Source organism: Typopeltis vanoorti, chromosome 7, assembly GCF_054136105.1.
Source record: "Typopeltis vanoorti isolate ZY-2024b chromosome 7, IOZ_Tvanoo_1.0, whole genome shotgun sequence".
In the NCBI taxonomy this organism is placed as follows: Eukaryota; Metazoa; Arthropoda; class Arachnida; order Uropygi; family Thelyphonidae; genus Typopeltis; species Typopeltis vanoorti.
The window spans coordinates 12,265,494-12,283,021 of NC_143555.1; the positions used below are offsets into that span (position 1 = coordinate 12,265,494).

A 17,528-nucleotide genomic window follows, 5' to 3' on the forward strand; every position below is an offset into this window, starting at 1 on the left:
AAGAAGAATAGACGAAAGTGGCTGAAAGATAGGAAAATAAAGTGGTGGAAATTGGAAGAGGAAGGTCCAAGGAATGAGTTTAAAGAATAGGTATTGGAAGGAAGTTACCAGAGGATGTGGAAGAATGGTGGAACGTAAATAGTCGGAATATTAGAAAAATTGGAGAAGAGGTGCTCAGTATAACATCAGGAAAGGGGCCGCCCGAGGATAAGGAGGCATGGTGGTGGAATGAGGAGATGCAGTTGGAGATCAGGGAAAAGAAATAGGCAAAAAAAAAGAGACATGACTGGAACCAGAGCCGACAAGGAGGTATATAGATTAGCCAATAAAAGTGCAAAGAGAGCTGTGGCAAAGGCGAGGGCAGTTGAAGAGGTTTACGAAGTACTAAAGAGAAACGGTGGTGAGTTGAGAATAGCGAAAGCTAGAGATAAGGCCTCGAAAGACATAACATCAGTTAAGCAGATAAAGGATACCACAGGAGTAGTGCTACAAGAGGAGGACAAAATCAGAGGAAGATGGGAAGAATATTTTCGTAATCTACTAAATGAGGAGAATCCAAGAGAGAGGTGTAAGGATGGAGAAGCAAACGAAGGATCGGTGCACTGAGAAAAACGAAGAATGGAGAGGCTGTGGGAGCGGACAAGATACCTGGAGAAGCTTGGGCAGCGAGGGCGTGGACATGTTATGGGACTGATGAAAATAGCCCAACAGGAAAAGATTCCAGAGGAATGGAGGAAAAGCATTCTCATCCCAATCTACAAGGGAAAAGGAGATGTTTAAGATTGTGGCAACTATAGAGGGATCAAGCTGATGTCACACACGTTGAAGATACGGGAAAGAGTAATTGAAGGAAGGATACAGCGGGAAACAAAAATTGGTGAGGAGCAGTTTGGATTTATGCTAGGAAGAGGGACAACGGATGCAATATTTGTGCTAAGGCGATTGATTGAGAAATATAGGGAGATGCAGGCAGAGCTACATATGGTGTTTATAGACCTGGAAAAGGCATACGACAGAGTGGCCAGCCAGGAGGTATGAAGGTGTGTGAGAAGAAGGGGGTGTTGGAAAAGTATGTGAGGTTGGTGAAGGAGATGTATGAGGGAACGAAAACTCAGGTCAAGTCTAGTGTCGGCATGATAGAGGGGTTCCCCATTGTCGTAGGGCTCCATCAGGGATCAATTCTGAGCCCCTACCTCTTTGATCTGGTCATGGATGTACTAGTGGAGGACGTCAAGAAGGAGGCGCCAGGGAGCATGATGTTTGCCGATGATATTGTTCTCTGCGAATCATCCCGAGAGAAGCTTGAAAAGACCCTAGAAGAGTGGAGAAAGGTATTGGAGGAGAGAGGCATGAAAATTAACTGGGTAAAGACCAAATATATGTCAATGGGGAGTGACGAGGATATGATCATACAATTCCAGGGTGAAAGGTTAACTTCAGGGAAGAAATTCAAGTACCTTGGGTCGGTCATTTAGAGGAATGGTGACCTGGATGAGGAAATACAGCACCGAATAACATGCGGATGGATGAACTGGAGGAAGATGAGCGGGGTCTTGTGCGACAAGAGAGTGAGTTGTAAGATGAAAGGAAAGGAAAGCTGTATAAGATGGTGGTGATGCCAGCGATGCTCCATGGCGCGGAGACGTGGCCTATAATAAAGGCATAGGAGAGGAAGATGGAGGTGGCAGAGATGCGGATGTTGAGGTGAATGAGTGGTGTGACAAAGGACAGGATAAGGAATGACTACATCGGAGGGACGATCAAGGTGGGACCGATCGGTAAGAAGGTACAAGAAAGCAGGCTGAGGTGGTTCGGTCATGTAGAGAGGAGTGAGGAGTATGTTGGTAAACGAGTGGAGCGTATGGAGGTGGAGGGAAGGAGGAATAGAGACAGGTCCAAACTCAGATGGAGGGATAAGGTGGCAGAGGATCTTAGGGAGAAAGGATGGAGTCGGGAAGATGCCTTGGACTGGAGAATCTGGAAGAAGAAGAAGAAGATTAAAGATGGGAACGCCAACCCCGTTTAACACGGGATAAGACTTTTGACATATGACTTTTGCATTGCTTTAACCTTGGTATCACCTCTGGGTCTGGCTCCCACTGAAGACCTCAATAAAGTCCATACCGGTCTGGGTAGTGACACTTCCCATAATGCATAGCATTATACATGTCTGCAAAGAGATGTGCTTTGCATTATGGAATACTAAGGCAAGTGATGTGAAGCTTTATCCACCTTTGCTATGAGTTGCTCCAGTCCTGAAGATACTTCAGGTGCAAACTTTGTATGCTTACACTCGGATAAAGGATTAAACTAAATATATAATTTATCATAGAGATAGATTTAAATTTCAAAGATGCTATTTTTAGAATATGTTAGTTTCCAGCTCCCTAATATCTTTTTTCTCTCTCTCAAATAAGCATGCCTACCTCAAACTACAAAAATATTGGAAACTGTTATTATAACACTGTCAACATGCCTGTGTGTTTCAAACAGTGCCATTTAGGCTTAAATGGAAGCAAATAGAGCACACTGTGGACAGATTTAGTGATATCCTTACAGGATTTACACAAGAGATGCATGCCATAACGAAATACTAATTTATAACTTGCATTAACAGATATTTCATTTTATATCTCATAAAATGTCATCAGTTTGGGTTGAAGAATAACAATAGAAATAGGAATACAGGTATCTCTCGATTAACGTGGTTAATTAATCCCTCGATGTTACCACATATATCAAAATCGTGTTAATCAAATATAATAATCAATGGTAAGAAGTACAATTCGTCTATGATCGATTACTGTATTAATAATTCGTCTCATATGGTACTCTTTTAGGAAAGATAAAAAAATGAAAGAAAGTAAATGTTTAATAAATGCTTGTACCTACATTAGTTACTGCAATTTTTTTTATCAAACAAAGTTATCAAGAATCGTTTGAAGATTTTAGTTTTTCCTATCAGCATAAATTCTACGATAACAAGCAAAATGACTCTCTAGACCAGGCATGGGCAACCTTTCCTAGTTCGGGGGCCAAATTATCATTCTGTCTCCGAGTCAAGGGCCGGACCAAATTATTAAATAAAATAAATTAATATTAAATGAATCAAAACAAGTTGCTACTTCATATTTCATTTATTTATAATATAATGCTTTGGTATAAAGCGCTATATAAATTTTATAATATAATGAACGACATAACAATTTAATGTGAAAATTGGCCTTGTACTTCAACTACGAAACTATCAATATTGACGTTAATTTACTTAAGGATAATCGCATAGAATTTTCAAGGTATTCGTCCATTATTCTTGTCTGAATGTTTGATTTATTATATTTCATCCTTGAAGAAAACTGTTCACACACATATATATGTGCTGCCGAAAAGGCAAATGATTTTTCTTGAAAAGGCGCATAAATTTGTATATTTTTCTTCCACCAAATAAAATTTATAAAAATTCATCAAAGCAATGTTGTTAAATTGTGATTTTAGCACTAAATCCACCTGAAGCTCAATAAGTTCCATCTAAGTTTTCTAGCACATTATTTACATCATCATCCATCGGACGAGAAAATAAAACGAATGTGGAGTCTTTGTTTTTGAAGTCGGCAAACCTTGTATCAAATTGCTCTATTAGTGCCTTTGGTTCATCTCCATAACAATTATAAGAGATATTTTTATGAGTTGCTAGAGTAGGAAAATGATAACAATTTTTAGATCTTATCTGACTTTCCAACAATCTTAGTTTATTACAAAAGGTTTTGACATGTCCATGCAGTTCATGAACCAATTGTCCTTGTTTTTGCAATTCAAGATTCAGTTCGTTTAGGTATCCGGTGACATCTATAAAGAATGCTAAATCACACACCCACTCATCATCTTTTACTTGGTTAATTGTGTTTCCTTTTATGTCCATAAATCTGCAATGTCTTGTCTCAGATCATAAAATCATTTTAACATTTTACCTTTACTTAACCACCTCACTTCACAATAATAAGACACATCTTCATAATCCGAAAATAGGTCTGCCAAATACTCCTTAAATTGGTGGTGATTAAGTGCACGTGACTTAATAAAGTTAATACTGGCTACTACAACTTCCATAACATTTGTGAATTTAATTGATTTTGCACACAGAGTTTGTTGGTGGATAATGCAGTGAAAATTTGTTAAATTTTCCAGATGGATCTGTACTTCTATTGCTCTTTCATGAACTATTCTAATAAATCCCTTCTGTGCACCAACCATTGTAAGGGCTCCATCAGTGCATATGCCAGATAGTGAAACTCCATTTAAGCCCAAATCTCTCGAAGACTGTGTTAACTGTTTCAAATATATCTTCACCGGTAGTTGTTCCTTTTAACGGCAATAATTCTTCTGTGATGTTGAAATCCGCATCAACTCCTCGAATAAATATTGCTAGTTGTGCTGTATCGGCGGCATCAGTGCTGTCATCCAGAGCAATTAAAAATGCTTCCTCATCTAGCAGTCTTCTCTTTTAAACTTTTTTTGATATCATCAGCCATAATTTCTATCCGTCGAGCAACAGTATGTCTCGACAAACGAATATTCTCAAAGTCTTTTTTCTTTTCAGGACATATTATACTTGCAACATCCAGCAGACATTCTTTGATAAATTCTCCTTCACCAAATGACTTAGAATGCTTAGCAATTTTTTCGCTTACCAAAAAGCTGGCTTTGACAGTGCTGTGGTGCAGCGTTCTTTGCTTGCTGAACATTTGCTGCTGGGTATCCAAGTTCTTCAACTTCTGTATTTCATCTTTTCGTAGTTGTCCATCAATTTTTGGATGATCCGCATGTCTCAAAGTAAATTGTTCTCTTCAAGTTGTATTCTTTGTTGAGGGATACGGATTCGTTGCACAGCAAACATACAGGCAAATCTTTATTCAGAATAAAATAATCCTCCGTCCAGTTGTCTTGAAATTGACGATTCTCTGCATCTACTTTTCTTTTTTTTGCAATAACCCCTGACATTGTCCCAAATTTATAAGCGATATTCAGAAATGTCAAACAAAACTGTCTTCTACACCGCATGCACTGAACAGAACACAACATCAACGCAGGCACTGAACAGAACATAACATCAATGCAGGCACTGAACAAAGCACAACACCAATGCAAGTACCGAACTGACACGTTGTAACATGTTCACACACACCACTAGCCAAAGTGAGAAAGAGACCTTGGTTGGAGAAAACATAGTGTGCTTTGTGCAAGTCAGCTTAATGTGAGTTAGTAGAACACACCATGTTTTCTCCCACCATGAATCAAACAAACTTCGCTGAAATAGATTAGGGCCGGATCCGGGGGTTGCCCATATGTGCTCTAGACCTTGGGAAACAAGCATTCTTCGATTAACATCTGGATCCATATCCATTATCGTAGACAGGCTTATACGTTGGTTATGCATTTCTAAATAACTTAGGGAATTGAAACAACGTAGATCCGAATATAAATTAAATTATATTTTAATAGATATTTCCAATATTTCGGCAATGTCACATTGCCATTTTCTAAAGGAACTTACAAAAAGGCAGGTGCACACAGGCAATAACAATACAGTAACTGAGAATGAAGATTTGAGAATGAAGATCACCATTCCCTACATCCGAGGCACCTCAGAAAAAATTACCAAAATTCTAAAAAAACATGACCTCACCTCCTGTTACAGGCCTTACAGAAAATTGGCATCCCTTATCCGCTCTACCAAAGACCAACCACTTCCCCTAGACCTACCTGGTGTATACCAGGTCCCTTGCAGTTGTAAACTGTCGTACTTTGGCCAAACAGGCAGGACAGCGAATATCAGAATTTCTGAACACAAGGACTACATCCGGTTTTACAAGTATAGCCATTCTGGTCTTGCAGACCATGCTCTGGATACTCGCCACAGAATACGGTGGAAGAAAGCAACAATAATACACCGGAGCAAATATAAATTCGAAAGATTATTTATGGAATCAGCCTCTGCCCTAAGAAACTCTCCAAACCTCAACAAATTTGGTTGTATGCGACTGCCCCAAATTTGGGAGGCATACATCAGCAGACCTTCAGCCCAACGGCCAAGAACGCCTACTTAGCCCGCCAGAGGGCACCATCAGGACTTCTAGGAGAACGATAGCTTCAAATCTTCATTCTCAGTTACTGTATTGTTATTGCCTGTGTGCACCTGCCTTTTTGTAAGTCATCATCATCATCATCCTTATACCCTCTTTTACCTTGCGGTGTCGAGGGTCCATTGATCATCGGACCTCATTCCATTTACAGGATAAGGTGGTCAGCCTTATGCCCAGGTGTATCCTATGGCCTGCAGTGTTGAGTTCTCAAGGCCAGTTTGCCTGCTTTGCGGGATGAAAAACCCCAGAATAAACTGGGGAAAAAACCCTGCTGTCCACGCCCAAGACTGGGTAACTTGGCTATGGCTGAGGAAGATCCTTCAGCTCCTCACGTCAACGACGGGAATCGAACCTAGGACACTCCTTCCCCAGGCATATGGTTGTGAAGCGCATAGCCACTAGGCTAACCGTGCGGACCTTTTTGTAAGTTCCTTTAGAAAATGGCAATGTGACATTGCCGAAATATCGGAAATATCTATTAAAATATAATTTAATTTATATTCGGATCTACGTTGTTTCAATTCCCTAAGTTATTTAGAAATCCATATCCATTACTTTCCTATGTGGAGTCATTTTCAAAATATATTCAGTAATTGAAACACCTCGTCTTCTGAATTAGTTCAGATAAAATGTGCATATACTATATATATATATATATATATATATATATATAATGTGGATGAGTGTGTAAGTGCACAGAAAAATGGTGAACGGTTCGTACAATAAATGTTTTTAAATATGGTGCCCTTTCTCCCTAAACTACCCTATTCCAGTTTTGTAAATATTAATATTCCATCAAAAGAACCTGTAGTATATTTATACCTTATTAAGATGAAACAGAAATTAGGAAACTCACCGATCAATAAAATATTACTTTCACTGTATGAAAATCTAAATAAATAATACATTGATCGTCTTCTTAATCTTTCCCTCTTTTACTTTTACTGTGTCGAGAGTTTCTATTTCTTATAACTGTAATCGTTATATGAGGATAAGGTGGTTAGTCCTGTGCCTCCCGGTTTATTCTATGTCTGTAGAAGCGTTATGTTCTCAAGATCAGTTTGCCCTCTTACGGGAGGAAAAACCTCCTGCATGGATATACTAAGGGAAGGTCAAGTGTGATCAACTTGCTCCATTGCATAAATTGGAGAATATAGCATTGGATTATCAAATATTGGCATGGATAAGGGGATGGCTGACTAACAGATATGAAAAGTGGTATACGTGGGATCTGAGTCTGCAAGATTTAAGGTAACCAGTGGGGGGTGCCACTAAGATATCAGTCCTTGGTCCATTGTTATTCAATCTGTACATTAATGACATTGGGAAGGATTTGATATTCAACATACGGCTACTTGCTGATGATGCAAAGATAGGTAGGGTTATCTGGTTGATTTGAATAGGCTGAAATTGCAGGCATGTGAGAAAAGCTGTCATTTCAATGTTAGTAAATGTAAAGTCATGCACTTCAGTGGGATTAGATATCCAATGTTGTATTATATTGGTGGGATTATGCTAGGGATCTTGCAGTGTTAGTAGACAGGAAGTTGTAGTTCAAGTTCAAGGACCATATTGAAAATGCAACTCAAAGAATAATTACAATGCTGAAATGAACCTTGACATGTAAAGATAAGGAAGTCATTTTGCTTCTTTTTTTCTCATCTATTTGTTACATTTAAATATATACCTAGAAACACATATAGAAAACTACATGTTATCATGTTTCTCCTTAGAAAAATTTACACTAGGAATATTTTATTACACATTTCTCTTAGCATTCAACTATTTATTTTTTGGACATTCATACAAAGTGACCAGTCTTCTTGCCATAATGTGGCCTCAACAGTGCCTCTCACATACCACTTCACAAACTCCCTCAACACATATGACAGAATATGTGGCAGAGGATATATTTGCAGGTTCACCCGGCAAATATATCCTGCCATCCACAGTTGTGCACGAATCTAAACTAGTCAGTAACGTGCACAATTTGGTAGCCAGCCTGCAGCACCATCATTTTTGTTGCTGTATCTTCAAAACAGAGGGTGGGGGGGGGGAGTATTTGTGTGTCTTAAGTGTGTTTAGACATACCCTTGAAGGACATGGCAAACAATCTGTATTTATCACTTGCACTGCATGGAGAAGGGCAGGGGGAACAGAAACTGTAATAATTCCTGCTCTGGAGACCAAACATGGTATTTGCCACTTCAGGTCTCCAATAAAGGTGATTGTATTTCACTGAGCGCTGAAGATCGTTTATCAGCTAGTGGATCTAGTTATCATTTCCTCCAACTAGGAAGGTATCCTTTTGGAGCATACTTGCTGGGGGTTCACCAGAGTCCCCTTTTGTGGAAGTAGGCCACACCACAGGAAGGCATCTTTATCTTGATATGGAGATAGGCTTACCCTTTGGATATGCAATGCAAATACTCTGAGACTCAAATGCCTACTCGGATTGCATTCCTGTTGAACATTTTCTTCCACTGTTCTCTTGCTGCTTATCTAATAAATCATCCAGAGTAATTACTTTAAACATCCAGAAATAGAAACTGAAGGTAAGTTAAGTTTTTATTTCACCATTATCATATCTCATTCCTTTTACAGTATTCATTCTTTCCTTTCTAAACTTTTCAACATCTCCGGCACATTTTGCCTTTTATGGTATAAAGATTATTTTGACAGTAAACTTTAAGAGCAGAATCTTGACTAGTTTTGCATACTTCGTACTGCACTTCTTCAGGAGAATTATGATAAATTAATTCAGGACAACAAAAAAAACAGAGGTTTACTCTGTTTTTTGTCATCCTGGAATTTGTTGTAAAGGAATCAATAGTTCTTCAATTAAGACATGGTAAAATCATACACAAGAGGTACTGTTATGTCTAATAGTACCTCTTGTGCATGTCATGTCCCATATTGTGTTTGAGATTTTTGATGAACAAGGAATAGACCCGATAATTCTTAAGATAATTTGTGGGTTTTTCATTACATTGGGTGGGGATGTGTAACATTTCCTAAGCATCGTTGAATTTCCAAACAAAATCATTGCAGTCAGAATAGGGCATTTCTGTTTGTTGCCAAAGTACTACTTGATGATTTTCATTTGTCATATGCAAGGCTGGTCTAGATTTGTTTTGTTTCTTTCCAATCATTTGTGATACATTCTGACATATAGATTTCTCTTGAATCAGTCTGTTTTACCACATTAATAATGGATTTGTAGACATCTGGTTTTTAAGAGGAGATTTCAGAGGATATAGAAATCTTGCAGAGGTTACTTTGCAATATTTCAAGATGTGAAGGTTTCTGTTACATGCTGGATATAAGGTTCTCTATAGTTTAGGTTTTTCTGGTTATTGGAGATTTCTTTAAGAGACTGCTAGAGGATGATCGTTGTCATTCTTTCTTTAGAAAGTTTTGAAACAGGGTAATACAGATTTCTCTTCTCCGTGCTACTAGAGATGCTGTATAGGATTTTTAAGACTTAAGTTTTGTGTTGAATGATAATGACATGTTGCATAGAACATCTTACAGTATGTATTAGATTATTTATTCAGAATAAGTGAGTTTATTTTGCTTGGATATCTGTAAACATAAGGAACCTGTTGTTTCCCAGTTGTAGACGGAAGTTTGTAAAACAATATAGAGTGAGTAACATTCTACATTCAATGTTTTTGATCTTATACACATCCTACATTCTCAAATTCTTTTATTTGTTTCTATAATCTGAAAACACACCCCAACTCAACATCACCAGAGTTAAAGATTGGTACTATCAACATAAGAAGCCTGAATGACAAAGAAATGGAGCTAGCTGAGGAATTAGATAAGTACCAGATCGACATAATAGAGGTGACTGAAACAAAAAAGACAAAAGCTGGTGAGATCTTTCTGAGCAATAAATACAAAATGTTATATTCAGGCAATGACAATCAAGGAAAAGAAGGAGTAGCCATAGTATTCAACACTAAATACGAGGCTAATCTTTTTGAATGGCAGGCAGTCTCAAGTAGAATGAGGTGGGCAAATACGACAATGGGGAATTGGACAATGACACTTATTTGTGCTTATGGTCCCACAGAAGGTTCTACTAAGGTAGAAGTGGAGGAATTTTTTGAGGCCTTAGAGAAAGCAACTGACAATGAAAAAGGAAAAGTTGGTCCTTGTTGGGAATCTAAATAGCAGAGTAGGAAATGATTGTCAGAAATATAAAAATATTTTGGGAAAATTTGGAGAAAAAAGCACAGCTAATAATAATGGCAAATACCTGTTGGATTTCTGCTCAGAACATGGACTGGTTATTACTAACACCATGTTCCAACATAAAAATGTGCACAAATTCACATGGAGAGAAGAGGCAAGAAATAAGAAAAGTCTCATTGACTATGTTATTGTTGATAGTGATGTTTTCTCCCTGGTGCAAGACCAGAGTGTACAGAGGATTTGAAATTGGAAGTGATCACTATTTAATCTTGAGCAGGATAAAATTGAATTTCATATTGAAAAGAATAATATTTAAGAAAGTTTTAAAGCAAATAAAAGTTGAGCAGCTCTCAGATGTGAACTGTAGACTAAAATACACAAAGATTATTTAAGAAAAAATGAAAGAGTTTGATAACAGCAAACAAACCTTGGAGATTCAGTGGCAAGTCCTGAAGAAAACAGTGATTCATTCAGACAGAGAAGCATGTGGTGAGGTTGTCTGCAAGGAAAATAGAAAAATCAGAACTCCATGGTGGACACAGGAAGTTAAAGAGGCAGTGAAGGAAAAGAAGAAAGCATATCAAAAGTTCCTGGCAAATAAGTCAGCTTTTACTCTTACAGAATACAGAGACAAATGTAAGAAAGCTAAACACTGTGTTAAACTAGCTAAACAAATGTCATGGGAGGACTTTGGCAAGAACATAGAAAATAAATATCAAGAAGGTGGCGAAATATTCTGGAGGTTGTTGAAGAAGCTTAGAAATGAAGGAAAGAGTGCTGTAAAAGGAGTTAGGGATGGTAAAGGTGACATGAAAACGGGAGAAAAAGATATCCTTGAAGTATGGAGTAATTACTTCGAAAAATTGCTAAATGAAGCACAGTGGTAAAAAACACTCAACAGGCATACAGTCAGGAATAACATACCCATACTTCTGGTAGAAAAATCCATCAAAGGCTTGAAATGTGGAAAGGCAGCAGGAGTAGATGATATTTGACCAGAAATGCTGAAGTATGGTGGTATAAAAGTCTTACAGTGGCTGCACTGCACAGTTCAGAAAGCCTGGACAGTGGGACTGTTTCCCGATGATTGGAGTAGAGCGGTCATATTACCCATATATATATAAAGGGAAATAAAACTGAATGTGAGAATTAGAGGTATTTCCCTACTGAGTGTTCCTGGCAAAATTTATGCAAGTATACTTGAGAAACGGTTGAGAAGAATTGTGGAAGAAAAGTCTGTTGAAGAACAAGCTGGATTCAGGCCAAATAGAGGCTGTCAGGATCAGATCTTCACTTTACGACAAATAGTTGAGAAAGCATGGGAATATAACAAAGATCTGTATTTAAGTTTTGTCAATCTGGAAAAGGCATATGACAAGGTGCCAAGACTGAAGCTATTCAATACCCTACAGTTATATGGTGTCAATGGGGCATAATATCAAGCAATACTAAGTCTGTATTTGAGTTGTAAGTCGGCAGTTAGAATTGAAGGATGTACAGGAAGATAGTTTAATGTTAATTCTGGTGTGAGACAAGGATGTACATCATCCCCTCTGTTATTCATTATCTATATGGATCATATTATGAAGGAAAGTGGTATTAAACATGATATCACAATTGGAGATGTTAATGTCAGCTCTTTGCTTTATGCGGACAATGTTATACTTCTGAATAAATCCGCTACAAGTTTGCAAGATTCCCTGACTAAATTGAATAACTGTTGTAATAGATATGGTATGAAGGTCAGCAATAAAAAGACAAAGACAATGAAAATAAGCAGAATCATTGAAATTATCAACTGCGTTGTGAACGGAGAATCTGTGGAGCAAGTAAAACATTTCAGCTACTTGGGCACGATTTTTAGTGAAGATGGTAAATTAAATATGGAAATGGACAACAGAATCAATAAAGTTGGTATGGTAGGAAGTCAATTGAATAAATTCATATGGAATAAGAGAGAAATTAGTCAGAACACTAAATTAGCTGTATACAAGACAGTGTTCAAACCAGTTTTAACTTATGGATCTGAGAGCTGGGTCAGAAGTAAAAGACTTGACCAAAGACTGCAGATATGAGAGTCCTGAGAAAGATTATAGGCATGAACAGATGGCATCAATGGCAATATCATATTAAAAACGAGGATATTAGTAAAGAACTTGACATAGTCAGCATCCAGGAATGCGTTAGCAGAGCTAATCTCGGGTGGTATGGTCACCTAAACAGAATGGGCGAGGAAAGATTAGCAAAACAAGTGTTCTCTGCCAGGTTGGCAGCAAAACGACCCAGAGGAAGACCAAGATATAGGTGGATTGATACGGTACAAAGTGCCTTAGACGATAGAAATATAAGATCTGATAATGTTGGAGTCTTGACAAATAACAAACTGATTTCGAGGATAATTGTAGATAAGAAATTAGTGATGATGTAAATTTTTCATGTAGTACTATCATGTCCTGTACACCCCTTGAGGGTACATGGCAGGAATTTGATGATGTTTCTATATTGTCAGCATAGTAAAGGTATATTTTTGGTTTAAAATAGTAGCTATCCAGGACTGTATCATTAAGTTTGCTAGAAGGGAGAAAGTGGTGCGCCTACTGCTAATCCTTTCATTTGTAATATTTTTTTCAAAACTGTATTGTCTGAATAATATGATTATATAATGCAGGAATAGTTCTAACAACAAAGCCATGATTTCTTCTCTAGGAATATTAGTGAATAGATTTAGGATATCTATACCAGAAGGTCCAAAGTTTCCATTAATAATCTTTTTTTTTTTTTTTTTTTTTTTTTTTTTTTTAATCAGTGAAATGTAACCTTTTTTTTTAACATAGATATCCATTTTTCATTTATATGGAGCTATTACCTCTTGGCAAGATTAGAATATGGATGAGTCTGTAGCATCGACAATATACCATAGAGATACATCTTCTTTGGTGCAATTTGGAGCGCCATAAATTCTTAGAACGTGTATAGTTTTTTTGAGCCAGCTGATGAGGGGCCTTTGTTTAGACTATTAGTCTTGTTGTGGACATGTCATGTTGGGTCAGAGTCCAATAAGTACTGGAATAATTAAGTAGGTTTTTCATTTTGGATGAATATTTATCAGCTAAAAAAAAAAAAAAAAAAATCAGCTAGCGCCTTTTTATTCCCGTATATGGGAGTAGGCGAGGCCATTTAGCCCTATCTAACTTAATGAATATTTATCTGCATCCAAATTTCTTTTATCTGATTTCAACACATTGGTGTTATTAAAATGTTTCTGAAGATCTGTAAACTCCAGTTTGGAGACATTTATGGTAAATTTTTAGGTAAATTTGCAGTTGTTTACATCCCAGTTAAATCCACTGACTCTCTAGGTGGTTTTCTGAGTCCTTTTTTTATGTTTGATGATCCTAACACTATCCCCAACTTTGGAGATAGCACTATTTACTTCAGCTTTAGAGGAGTAAAAAAAGCAGGTGAAAAAGATTACTTGCTTTTTATGTATAGCAAAAGTGCAGTTTGAGCAACAGTTAGTTAAGGGGGTGGGGGGGAATCCTAGGGAATTCTTTTGGCATGTGGCCAGCAGAAGAAAGGAGGATTGATAGTAGTTAGTAAAAATGGTAAAATTATAACCACTGCAGAGGATATGGATGAGATATTAATTGAGCAATTGAAAAAGGTATTTCGTTCTTGTGAATATGACTTCATGCAGAAGTTGAATGCATTAGGAATGGGCCACTGTTGGTGAGTGAGCAGGAGGTATATGAGGAATTGAATAAACTTCACATGAATAAGACTGTAGCAGTTGATGATATGTTAACAACAGTATTTGGCATATATTTTTAACATGAATCTTAGACTGAGCCAAGTTCCAAAGGAGTGGAAAGAGGACAAAATTGTTCCACTTCATAAGGGAGGTGATAGGACTAAGGCTTTGAATTACTGTTTGTCTGGATTTGTGATTAAAGTGATAGAGAGGATAGTGAGGGCCAACATTCAGAACTGGGTTGAAAATTCTCTTTAATGGACAGCATGAGCTTGTTAAAGGAAGATCATGTTTTAGCAATCTACTTACTTAATACAACACGGTGACATGCATTGGACAAAGAAGAGACATACCACAGTGAAATATTTAGATCTTGCAAAGACCTTCAGTAGATTGCCACATGACAAGCTGATAATTAAACTGGGACAGATGAGGTTATATAGTAGATTAGTGCTCTGGAATGGAGATTAGCTGTCTGTTGGGTATATCAGCAAGTTGTGTATAGATGAGTGACACCCTAGGAAATAAAGCCACTAATGTGCTCCAAAGGTCTGTTTTGGGACAGTTGCTGTTTAACTTGTATAGTAATGATAGTAGAAAAATGAGATATGGTGATATATGCTGATAATTGCATATGCAAAGTTGGGAAGAACCGCAGAATAGGGCAGATATTGTAGCTTTACAAGAGGTCTTGAAAAGACTGGCTGAACAACAGGTGATTAGGAGATGCCATTTCAGTGCTCCCAAGTATAAGGTTTTAAAATTCTGAAAGCAAAGATTGGATACAGAATATATACTGGTGGTGATATCTTAGAGGAATATGACAAGATAAGGGATCCGATGGTGAAGGATCAAGAATTTCAGGGACTGCTAAAACATTAGGGCACGACAGCAAATTATGGCAGTGCTGCAGAGGACCCAGACATAAAATAAAGATGTTATGATTTCATCGTATAAAGCTTTGATCAGATTTCATTATGGACTACTGTGCACAAATTTGGTCACCTGGTTTTGAGGGATGAAGAGATTGGAAAGGGTCTGGAAATTATTAACTAAGTGGTTTCTGGTCTATGATATTTTTTATTTGATTTTTTTATGGCACAAAGACATCAAAGATCATACGATAACTGGTTAGTGGAACAATCACAAACATCCATGCACTTGGTGGGATTCAAACCCACAGCCTCTTGGTTAGAGTGTGGATATAGCAAACCAGGCCAGCTTTTCTGGTCTATGGAATAATAAGTATGAAGTATTTTGGCCAAGCAGCCAAGGACCCCTAATTCAGTATACTAGAGGCAGTATTTAGAATTTTAAGCCAACTTTCACTTGAAATGCTTCATCTTCATTACTTAATGTAGTGTCTGCATGCACATTTTAATTTAACTTTGCCAAAATATTTAAGGTATCAATTAAATTTATTTTGGTTAATGTACTTTGTTATTTGACTATACACACCTGCAGCCCTAAAAAATAAACTACTTCTTCCCTTCAAGTGAAATACAACCATGCACTGCTGGTAGAGTAACATCATCATCAAATTCCTGACTTGTACTCTCATGGGATGTATAGGATATGATAGTACTACATGCAAAACTTACATCATTACTAACTTCCTATCTACAATTTTCCTCCAGATCAATCTGTTACCTGTCAAGACTCCAACATTATCAGATCTCATATTTCTATCTTTTAAGGCACTTTTAACTGTATCAATCAACCTATATCTTGGTCTTCCTCTGGGTCCTTTTCCTGCCAACCTGGCAGAGAACACTTGTTTTACTAATCTTTCCTCGCCCATTATGTTTAAGTGACCATACCACCTAAGATTAGTTCTGCTAACACATTCCTGGAGGCTAACAATGTCAAGTTCTTTCCTAATATCTACATTTTTAATATGATATTGTCATCTGTTCACATCCCTAATCTTTCTCAGGACTTTCATATCTGTGGTCAGTGTTCAAATTGGTTTGAACACTGTCTTGACTAATTTCTATCTTATTCCATATAAATTTATTCATTTGACTTCCTACCATACCAGCTTTGCTTATTCTGTTGTCTATTTCCATATTTAATTTACCATCTTCATTAAAAATCATGCCTTAGTAGCTGAAATGTTTTGTTCTATAGGTTCTCCATTCACAATGCAGATGATATTTTCAGTGATTCTGCCTATTTTCATTGTCTTTGTCTTGTTATTGCTGACCTTCATACCATATCTATTATAACAGTTGTTCAATTTAGTAAGAGAATCTTGCAGACTTGTAGCAGATTTATTTAGAAGTATAACATCATCTGCATAAAGTAGAGCTGAGATTAATATCTCCAATTTTGATATCAGGTTTAATATCGCTTTCTTTCATAATGTGATCGATATAGATAATGAGTAACAGAGAGGATAATGTACATCCTTGTCTGACACCAGATTTAACATCAAACCATCTTCCTGTACTTCCTTCAATTCTAACTACTGACTTACAACTCAAAGAATAAGTATTGCTTGATATAACGTCCCATTGACACCATATGTAGCGTTTTGAATAGGTTCACTCTTGGCACCCTGTCATATGCCTTTTCTTGATCTACAAAACTTATATACTGATCCTTGTTATATTCCCGTGATTTCTCAATTATTTGTCTTATAGTGAAAATCTAATTCTATAACCTCTGTTTGGCCTGAATCCAGCTTGTTTTTCACCAAGCTTCCCTTCCACAACCTTTCTCAAGTATACTTGCATAAATCTTATCAGGAGCACTCAGTAGAGAAATACCTCTGTAATTCTCTCACTCAGTTTTATTTCTCTTTTTTTATATTGGTACTATAAGAGCTCTACTACAATTATCTGGAATTCATCCCTCTGTCTGGTCCTTCTGAACTATGCAGTGTAACCACTGTAAGACTTTTATACCTCCATACTTGAGCATTTCTGGTCATATATCATCTACTCCAGCAGCTTTTCCACATTTCAGGCTTTTGATGGCTTTTTTTTCTACTTCAAGTATGATATGTATTCCTGATTGCATGCCTGTTGAGTGTTTTTTTTTTTACTACTGTACTGTCACTGATTGTTTTGTTTAGCAATTTTTCAAAGTAATTACTCCATACATCAAGGATATAGTTTTCACCAGTTTCCATGTCAAGTAACATTGCCCAGTTATTGCTACTATTACAATTTATAACTTATAGTAAAACTCACGAATAATGATAATTATATTTACTGCCATAAATCAGATCTTACATTTCAAAGTATTGCCTGTAGAAATGCTTTGCTTTTAATTTTGATTGAGTTCATTAAGAAAAATTTTAGCTGAGTAGCATATCCCAGTTTTTCGGGGGGGAGGGGCGGGACGTAGCTATCAACAGTATGGCAGCAAAGTAAAGAAGATTTCATTTCTGTGTACTTTACTATCACTTTAATCTTTCAGTTCTTTTA

At 37.0% G+C, this 17,528-nt stretch overlaps 1 protein-coding gene across 4 annotated transcripts in view; it reads left to right on the top strand.

Annotated features, from left to right (window-relative positions):
• Window positions 1–17,528, top strand: part of LOC150104486 (3 beta-hydroxysteroid dehydrogenase/Delta 5-->4-isomerase type 3-like) — a 107,024-nt gene that overhangs the window by 67,701 nt on the left and 21,795 nt on the right. The window lies entirely within an intron of this gene.